This window comes from Pseudophryne corroboree, chromosome 5 (genome assembly GCF_028390025.1).
Source record: "Pseudophryne corroboree isolate aPseCor3 chromosome 5, aPseCor3.hap2, whole genome shotgun sequence".
Lineage (NCBI taxonomy): Eukaryota > Metazoa > Chordata > Amphibia > Anura > Myobatrachidae > Pseudophryne > Pseudophryne corroboree.
The window spans coordinates 208,382,458-208,392,298 of NC_086448.1; positions in this window are offsets into that span (position 1 = coordinate 208,382,458).

The window sequence follows — 9,841 nt, forward strand, 5'->3', positions numbered from 1 at the left end:
GAAGACATGAGACTGGAAGACACGCAGAAGACATACGTTTGGAAAGAGACACGGGGGCATGAGGCTGTAAGGGACGCAGGGGGGACATGAGGCTGTAAGGGATACAGGACACATGAGGTTGAAAAGGACACAGAGGATATGAGGCTGGAAGGGACACGGCACATATGGGATTTGCACTGGGGGGGCTATGTGAGACTGTGTATTTCTTTGAGCCTTTTGTGAAATGTTCTAAAATTAAAATCAAGTAATTGTTTTTAGCATTTAATAATAAAAGCATTGAAAAATGCAGAAGGGATGCAAGGGGCATGAGACTGGAAGGGACGCAGGGGGCATGATACTGGAAGGTATGCAGGGGGCATGAGGCTGAAAGTGACCAAGTGGGCATGAGGCTAGAAGGGACGCAGGGGACATGTGACTTGAAGGGACACATAGTGGCATGAGGCTGGAAGAGACGCAGGGGTTATGAGACTGGAAGGGCCGCCAGGGGCATGAGACAAAGGGAAGCAGGGGCACAAGGCTGGAAGGGATGCAGGAAACATGAGGCTGGAAGGGATGCAGGGGGCATGAGGCTGGAAGGGATGCAGGGGACATGAGACTGGAAGGGATGCAGGGGACATGAGACTGGAAGGGATGCAGGGGACATGAGACTGGAAGGGAAGCAGTAGGCATGAGACTGGAAGGGACGAATGTAGCATGAGGCTGGAAGGGAAGCAGGGGGCAAGAGTTTGAAAAGGGACGCAGAAGGCATGAGACTGGAAGGAACGCAGGGGACATGAGACTGGAAGGGATACAGGAGGCATGAGACTGGAAGGGTTGCAGGGGCCATGAAACTGGAAGGGACACGGGGGTCTGAGACTGGAAGGGATGAATGTAGCATGAGACTGGAAGGGATGCAGGGGACATGAGACTGGAAGGGACGCAGGGGGCATGAGACTGGAAGGGACGCAGGGGACATGAGACTGGAAGGGATGCAGGGAGCATGAGGCTGGAATGGGATCTGGGGGCATGATGCTTGAAGGGATGCAGGGGAATGAGGCTGAGAGGGATGCAGGGGGCATGAGTTTGGAAAGAGACGCAAGGGACATGAGGCTGGAAGGGACACGGGGGCATGAATTTGGAAAGAGATGCAGGTGGCTTGAAGCAGGTAGGAACACAGGGGGCATAAGTCTGGAAGGGACGCAGGAGGCATGAGTCTGGAATGAGATGCAGGGGGCATGAGGCAAGAAGGAACGCAGGAAACATGAGGCAAGAAGGAACGCAGGAAACATGAGGCTGGAAGGGTTGCACGGGGCATGAGACTGGAAGGGATGCAGGGGGCATGAGACTGGAAGGGATGCAGGGGGCATGAATTTGGAAAGAGATGCAGGTTACATGAGGCAGGTAGGTACACTGGGGTCATGAGGCTGAAAGGGACGCAGGGGGCATGAGTTTGGAAAGAGACGCAGGGGACATGAGTTTGGAAAGAGACGCAGGGGACATGAGGCTGGAAGGGACATGGGGGCATGAATTTGGAAAGAGACGCAGGTGGCTTGAGGCAGGTAGGAACAAAGGGGGCATAAGTCTGGAAGGGACGCAGGAGGCATGAGTCTGGAATGAGATGCAGGGGGCATGAGGCAAGAAGGAACGCAGGAAACATGAGGCTGGAAGGGACGCAGGAAACAAGAGGCTGGAAGGGTTGCACGGGGCATGAGACTGGAAGGGATGCAGGGGGCATGAGACAAGAAGGAACGCAGGAAACATGAGGCTGGAAGGGATGCAGGGGGCATGAGACTGGAAGGGACACGGGGGTCTGAGACTGGAAGGGATGAATATAGCATGAGACTGGAAGGGACGCAGGGAACATGAGACTGGAAGGGACGCAGGGGACATGAGGCTGGAAGTAATGCAGGGAGCATGAGGCTGGAATGGGATCTGGGGGCATGATGCTTTAAGGGATGCAGGGGAATGAGGCTGAAAGGGACGCAGGGGGCATGAGTTTGGAAAGAGACGCAGGGGACATGAGGCTGGAAGGGACACGGGGGCATGAATTTGGAAAGAGATGCAGGTGGCTTGAGGCAGGTAGGAACAAAGGGGGCATAAGTCTGGAAGGGACGCAGGAGGCATGAGTCTGGAATAAGATGCAGGGGGCATGAGGCAAGAAAGAACGCAGGAAACATGAGGCTGGAAGGGACGCAGGAAACATGAGGCTGGAAGGGTTGCACGGGGCATGAGACTGGAAGGGATGCAGGGGGCATGAGACAAGAAGGAACGCAGGAAACATGAGGCTGGAAGGGACGCAGGAAACATGAGGCTGGAAGGGATGCAGGGGGCATGAGACTGGAAGGGACACGGGGGTCTGAGACTGGAAGGGATGAATGTAGCATGGGACTGGAAGGGACGCAGGGGACATGAGGCTGGAAGGGATGCAGGGAGCATGAGGCTGGAATGGGATCTGGGGGCATGATGCTTGAAGGGATGCAGGGGAATGAGGCTGAAAGGGACGCAGGGGGCATGAGTTTGGAAAGAGACGCAGGGGACATGAGGCTGGAAGGGACACGGGGGCATGAATTTGGAAAGAGATGCAGGTGGCTTGAGGCAGGTAGGAACAAAGGGGGCATAAGTCTGGAAGGGACGCAGGAGGCATGAGTCTGGAATGAGATGCAGGGGGCATGAGGCAAGAAGGAACGCAGGAAACATGAGGCTGGAAGGGACGCAGGAAACATGAGGCTGGAAGGGTTGCACGGGGCATGAGACTGGAAGGGATGCAGGGGGCATGAGACTGGAAGGGATGCAGGGGGCATGAGACAAGAAGGAACGCAGGAAACATGAGGCTGGAAGGGATGCAGGAAACATGAGGCTGGAAGGGATGCAAGGGGCATGAGACTAGAAGGGATGAATGTAGCATGAGACTGGAAGTGATGCAGGGAGCATTAGGCTAAAATGGGATCTGGGGGCATGACTCTTGAAGGGATGCAGGGGCATGAGGCTGAAAGGGACGCAGTGGGCATGAGTTTGGAAAGAGATGCAGGTGGCATGAGGCAGGTAGGACCACAGGGGGCATGAGGCTGGAAGGAACGCAAGAGGCATGAGTTTGGAAAGAGATGCAGGGGGCATGAGGCTGGTAGGGAAACTGTGGGCATGAGGCTTGAAGGAATGCAGGAAGCATGAGTTTGGAAAGAGACGCAGGGGACATGAGGCTGGAAGTGATGCAGGGAGCATTAGGCTGGAATGGGATCTGGGGGCATGACTCTTGAAGGGATGCAGGGGCATGAGGCTGAAAGGGACGCAGTGGGCATGAGTTTGGAAAGAGATGCAGGTGGCATGAGGCAGGTAGGACCACAGGGGGCATGAGGCTGGAAGGAACGCAAGAGGCATGAGTTTGGAAAGAGATGCAGGGGGCATGAGGCTGGTAGGGAAACTGGGGGCATGAGGCTTGAAGGAATGCAGGAGGCATGAGTTTGGAAAGAGACGCAGGGGGCATGAGGCTGGAAGGGATGCAGGAGGCATGAGTTTGGAAAGAGATACAGGGGGCATGAGTTTGGAAAGAGATGCAGGGGGCATGAGGCTGGAAGGGACGCGGGGGCATGAGTTTGGAAAGAGACGCAGAGGGTATGAGGCAGGTAGGGACACTGGGGGCATGAGGCAGGAAGGGATGCAGGAAACATGAAGCTGGAAGGGATGCAGGGGACATGAGAATGGAAGGGACGCAGTAGGCATGAGACTGGAAGGAACAAATGTAGCATGAGGCTGGAAGGGAAGCAGGGGGCAAGAGATTGGAAAGGGATGCAGAAGGCATGAGACTGGAAGGAACGCAGGGGACATGAGGCTGGAAGGGATACAGGAGGCATGAGGCTGGAATGGTTGCAGGGGGCATGAGACTGGAAGGGACGAATGTAGCATGAGACTCGAAGGGATATAGGGAGCATGAGGCTGTAATGGGATCTGGGGGCATGACGCTTGAAGGGATGCAGGGGCATGAGGCTGAAAAGGACACAGTGGGCATGAGTTTGGAAAGAGACGCAGGTGGCATGAGGCAGGTAGGAACACAGGGGGCATGAGGCTGGAAGGAACGCAAGAGGCATGAGTTTGGAAAGAGACGCAGGGGGCATGAGGCTGGAAGGGATGCAGGATGCATGAGTATGGAAAGAGACGCAGGGGACATGAGGCAGGTAGGGACACTAGGGTCATGAGGCTGGAAGGGACGCAGGAGGCATGAGTTTGGAAAGAGATGCAGGAAACATGAGGCTGGAAGGAACGCAGGAAACATGAGGCTGGAAGGGATGCAGGGGACATGAGACTGGAAGGGAAGCAGTAGGCATGAGACTGGAAGGAACGGATGTAGCATGAGGCTGGAAGGGAAGCAGGGGGCAAGAGTTTGGAAAGGGACGCAGAAGGCATGAGACTGGAAGGAACGCAGGCAGTGGCGTAACTACTGCCCCCGCAGCCCTCGCGATTGCTTGGGGGCGAGGGGCTGCGGGGGCGCCACTGATTTACAGCAGACTGACATGCGGACGAGCGTCCGCATGTCAGTCTGCGGTCTCCTTCCCTCCGCCGCTTGTTGGAGGGAAACGGAGGGCACAGCGCGCCTCCCTGTGTCCCTCCTGCATCATCTCCGGCGGCCGCGGGTCTAATAGGGGGAAGTGCCGTCCGTGAGCTCTAATTGGCTCACGAACCGGCACTTCCCCCTATTAGACCCGCGGCCAGCGGCTGGGGGGGGGGGAGGGGAGAATATCTGGCACTGGGGCATATATGGCACTGGGGGGGGGAGGGGGGATATCTGGCACTCGGGGCATATATGGCACTGGGGGGGGAATATCTGGCACTGGGGGAATATCTGGCACTGGGGAGGAATATATGGCACTGGGGGCATATGTGGCACTGGGGGGGTTTATGTGTACCTGGCACATGGGGGGGGGCTATATTTGGCACTGGGGCATGTGAGTACCTGGCACCGTGGGGGAATATCTGGCACTGGGGACATATGTGGCACTGGGAGCACAGCCCTAGCAACAAGGACTACCTCCTAGCAACGAGCATGACACCCAGTGCATGAAACACCTGGCAACGAGCATGACACCCAGTGCATGAAACACCTGGCAACAAGCATGACACCCAGTGCATGAAACCCCTGGCAACGAGCATGACACCCTGAGCATGAAAACCCCTGGCACCGTGCATGGAACCAAGAGCATGAAACCCCTGGCAACGAGCATGACACCCAGTGCATGAAACCCCTGACAACGAGCAGGTAATTGAAAAGTAATTAGAAGCCTTACTGTAGGACTTAATGTGTAATGGGCATTACGGTGTGTGGCATAATGTATCACGGACATTGCGGTGTGTGTCATAATGTGTCACAGGCATTACGGTGTATGGTATACTATATCGCGGGCATTGTGATATGTGGTATAATGTCTCAGGGTCATTGCAGTGTGTGGCATAATGTACCACGGACATTGCGGTGTGTGTCATAATGTGTCAGGCATTACGGTGTGTGGTATACTATATCACGGGCATTGTGGTATGTGGTATAATGTCTCAGGGTCATTGCTTTGTGGCATAATACATAACTGGCATTGCAGTGTGTGGCATAGGGTATAACGGGCAGGGCATTGCGGTATGTGTCACAGGCATTACGGTGTATGGTATACTATATCACGGGCATTGTGGTATAATGTCTCAAGGTCATTGCAGTGTGTGGCATAATGTGTCACAGGCATTGTATGTGCTATAATGTATCGGGCATTGCAGTGTGTGGCATAATGTATCACGGACATTGCGGTGTGTGTCATAATGTGTCACAGACATTGTATGTGCTATAATGTATCAGGGGCATTGCAGTGTGTAGCATAATGTATAACGGGCATTGCGATTCCTGTCATAATGTGTCACAGGCATTACGGTGTGTGGCATAATGTGTCACAGGCATTACGGTGTGTGGCATAATGTGTCGGGGGCATTACAGTGTGTGCATATTGTGTCATGTGCATTATTGTGTGCGGCATAATGTCTAAGGGCCATTGCAGTATGTGGCATAATGTATACTGGGCATTACTATAAGGAGGAAAAATGACAAATAATGTAAGGGGCATGAATCAGGATTATTTTTCTTTCCTGTGGTGGCCAACGTATGGGCGTGCAGGTTGCAAAACTGGGGTATAAGGTAGTCTTTTCCTGCAATGCCACGCCCCTTTATGCGAAACCACGCCCATTCCAATGAAACCACACCCCTTTTTTGCCACGCGCGCCGTAGGCGCGCGCATATTTATCCCTTTCTTGCTCCCAATTATGGAGCATGAGGGGGGGGGGGGCGCCGAAGAATTTTTTTGGCTTGGGGGAGAAAAATTTCTAGTTACGCCACTGAACGCAGGGGACATGAGACTGGAAGGGATACAGGAGGCATGAGGCTGGAAGGGTTGCAGGGGGCATAAGACTGGAAGGGACGCAGGGGGCATGAGACTGGAAGGGACGAATGTAGCGTGAGAATGGAAGGGATGCAGGGAGCATGAAGCTGGAATGGGATCTGGGGGCATGACGCTTGAAGGGATACAGGGGCATGAGGCTGAAAGGGATGCAGTGGGCATGAGTTTGGAAAGAGACGCAGGTGGCATGAGGCAGGTAGGAACACGGGGCATGAGGCTGGAAGGAACGCAAGAGGCATGAGTTTGGAAAGAGACGCAGGGGGCATGAGGCAGGTAGGGACACTGGGGGCATGAGGCTGGAAGGGATGCGGGGGCATGAGTTTGAAAAGAGACGCAGGGGGCATGAGGCTGGAAGAGACGCGGGGGCATGAGTTTGAAAAGAGACGCAGGGGGCATGAGGCAGGTAGTGACACTGGGGGCATGAGGCAGGAAGGGATGCAGGAGGCATGAGTTTGGAAAAAGACGCAGGGGGCATGAGGCTGGAAGGGATGCAGGAGGCATGAGACTGGAAGGGACGCAGGGGGCATGAGACTGGAGGGGACGAATGTAGCATGAGACTGGAAGGGATGCAGGGAGCATGAGGCTGGAATGGGATCTGGGGGCATGACGCTTGAAGGGATGCAGGGGCATGAGGCTGAAAGGGACGCAGTGGGCATGAGGCAGGTAGGTACACTGGGGTCATGAGGCTGGAAGGGACGCAGGAGGCATGAGTTTGGAAAGAGACGCAGGGGGCATGAGGCTGGAAGGGATGCGGAGGCATGAGTTTGGAAAGAGACGCAGGGGGCATGAAATTAAAATCAAGTAATTGTTTTTTCTTTTAATAATAAAAGTATTGATAATGTAGTTTGATAAGAGGGTGAAAAATTCTCGCATAGGGAGCTATTAGAGCTGGGGCCGGCCCTGTACCCACTGGATGTGTGCAGTGTGCATCAGAAGCGGAGGACACAGCAACCTGCACACACTTCCCCCTTCATTTATTTATTATTTATTTTTAACAGTTTCTTAAATAGCACCAGCATATTCCGTTGCGCTTTACAATTGGAAACAACAGTGATAGAACAAACTGGATAATAACAAACAGACATAGCGGTACAGGAGGAAGGCCCTGCTCACAAGCTTACAATCTATAGGGAGAATAGGCATTGATACACAAGGACATATTGCATATTGCATAATGGACCAGCCAGATTGCAAAGGGCTGTATGATATGGTCAAACAGCAATGTTGGCCAGGGGTTAGGAGGATGTGAAGTGAACAGCGACAAAATATGATATGTGAGGATATGTGTGGACTGTATAGAGGGGATGAACTTGAGTAGGATAGCTTATGAGGGCTTTGTGAGCGATTCTGGTATTTGATAAGCTTGCCTAAAGAGGGGAGTTTTCAGTAAACGCTTGAAGGTTTGGAGACTAGCGGAGAGTCTTATTGTGCAGGGGAGGGCATTCCACAGAGTGCGTGTAGCTCGAAGAAAGTCCTGCAACCGTGAATGGGAGCGAGTAATAAGTGTGGCTGAGAGATGCAGATCTTGTGTAGAGCAGAGAGGTTGGGTTAGGTGATATTTTGAGATAAGAGATGTACTGTATGGTGAGGTAGTCTGGTTAATAGTTTTGTGTGTAAGTAAAAGTATGTTATATTGAATATGGTAGAATACAGGTAACCAATGGAGGGACTAACAAAGCGTATCACCTACATCCAGCTTCCCACCAGTACCAGGCATGTGTGCAGGACTGTCACTTATATTTGTACACAAACCCAATGGATTGCATACAAATATGATGTTTGGGGGTCTGCGCAGGCACAAGACACATTCTGCACATATGCATAACAGGTCTTGTGATATTGCTTGCATCATGCAACATTTAGGGGATAAAGTGGGGGTGGCACATAACACCATTCTTCAAAACGGGAGGGTGGCCCCCATTTTGAAGGCAAGATGGGTCTAGGGTCTGCGTCATGATGCAGTGGTGTGGCTCGCGGGGATGGCATATCCTGTAAGGCTACACGCCTTGTAGTGAGACCACGTCATGACAAAAATTAGGGGTGTGGCTTGTGGGATTGCATATCCTGCAAGGCCACGTCCCTTGTAGTGAAGCCACACCTCTATCCTGGGAGCATATGCACCTTCGGCATGCGCAAATATACTTAGTGCCACTAACCGTCCCCTTTCCCATATCATGGTGACCCCCTGTAATTTTCTTCTGCGTCCGCCCCTGTGTGGGAATAATAATAATAACATAGAAAACAGATCCTTTAATGAACCTACGACACACAGATCCAAAAACTAGCACAGTGCGAGCTAACGTAGATAGAATGGGAGGTGAGCTTTCCGTGATTTTTCCGCTTATCAGTAAACTGTATCAGTATGCGGCTATTTTTCGAATTCACCAAAGGAACTGATAAAGATTATGTTTGCTCATCATATGATAAACTAGAGTGTAAAGGCCCATATAGACGGGCCGATGTGGGAGAGATGTGTGCTGAGCGAACCGCTCAGCACACATCTCTCCCACCGCTCAGCACAGCGCGATCTGTGCTGAGCGTGCGGGGGGAGACGGGGGGCCCGCTCATTTCACCCAGCGGGTGAAGTGAGCGACCCGCTAGATTGGCCTGCATGGCAGGCCAATCTAGCACCAGCGATAGCGATGCGCGGGGCTGCGCATCGCTATCGCTGTTAGGGCTACATACGGAGCGATCTTGATGAAAATCTAAGCAATCTAGTCAGATTGCTTAGATTATCGCTCCGTGTGTACCCCCCTTAATTCCACATGTAAGACGTCAAATATAAAGATGTTTTTTAGGACAATTAAGGAGTATGTATGTAGCAGCTAATATGTGGTTTTAATGAGTTCAAGTTCTCTCCACAGAGTTCCACATGTAAATTAGCAAAACTGTGTCTGTTAGCTTTTACACACAGTAATTGACCCCAGTTTAGATAAAGCATAGAAGTCTCTTCATTAATCAGAATAGGATAAAAGAACAACTTGAAATGATGTACAATGTAGAAAATCAGGTGACGCGTTTCTCCAAGAATGTCAAGGTTTCTTCAGAAGTGTTTAGTAGAGATGAGCGCCTGAAATTTTTCGGGTTTTGGTTTTGGGTTCGGTTCCGCGGCCGTGTTTTGGGTTCGACCGCGTTTTGGCAAAACCTCACCGAATTTTTTTTGTCGGATTCGGGTGTGTTTTGGATTCGGGTGTTTTTTTCAAAAAACCCTAAAAAACAGCTTAAATCATAGAATTTGGGGGTCATTTTGATCCCATATTATTATTAACCTCAAAAACCATAATTTCCACTCATTTTCAGTCTATTCTGAATACCTGCTTACTGGAAGTAGTACAAGTGGGCTTACGACTTCCCCTCTGGGATGACCATCGACTCCCAGCAGCAACAACAGCAGCGCCAGCAGCAGTAGGCGTTACACGCAAGGATGCATCGGAGGAATC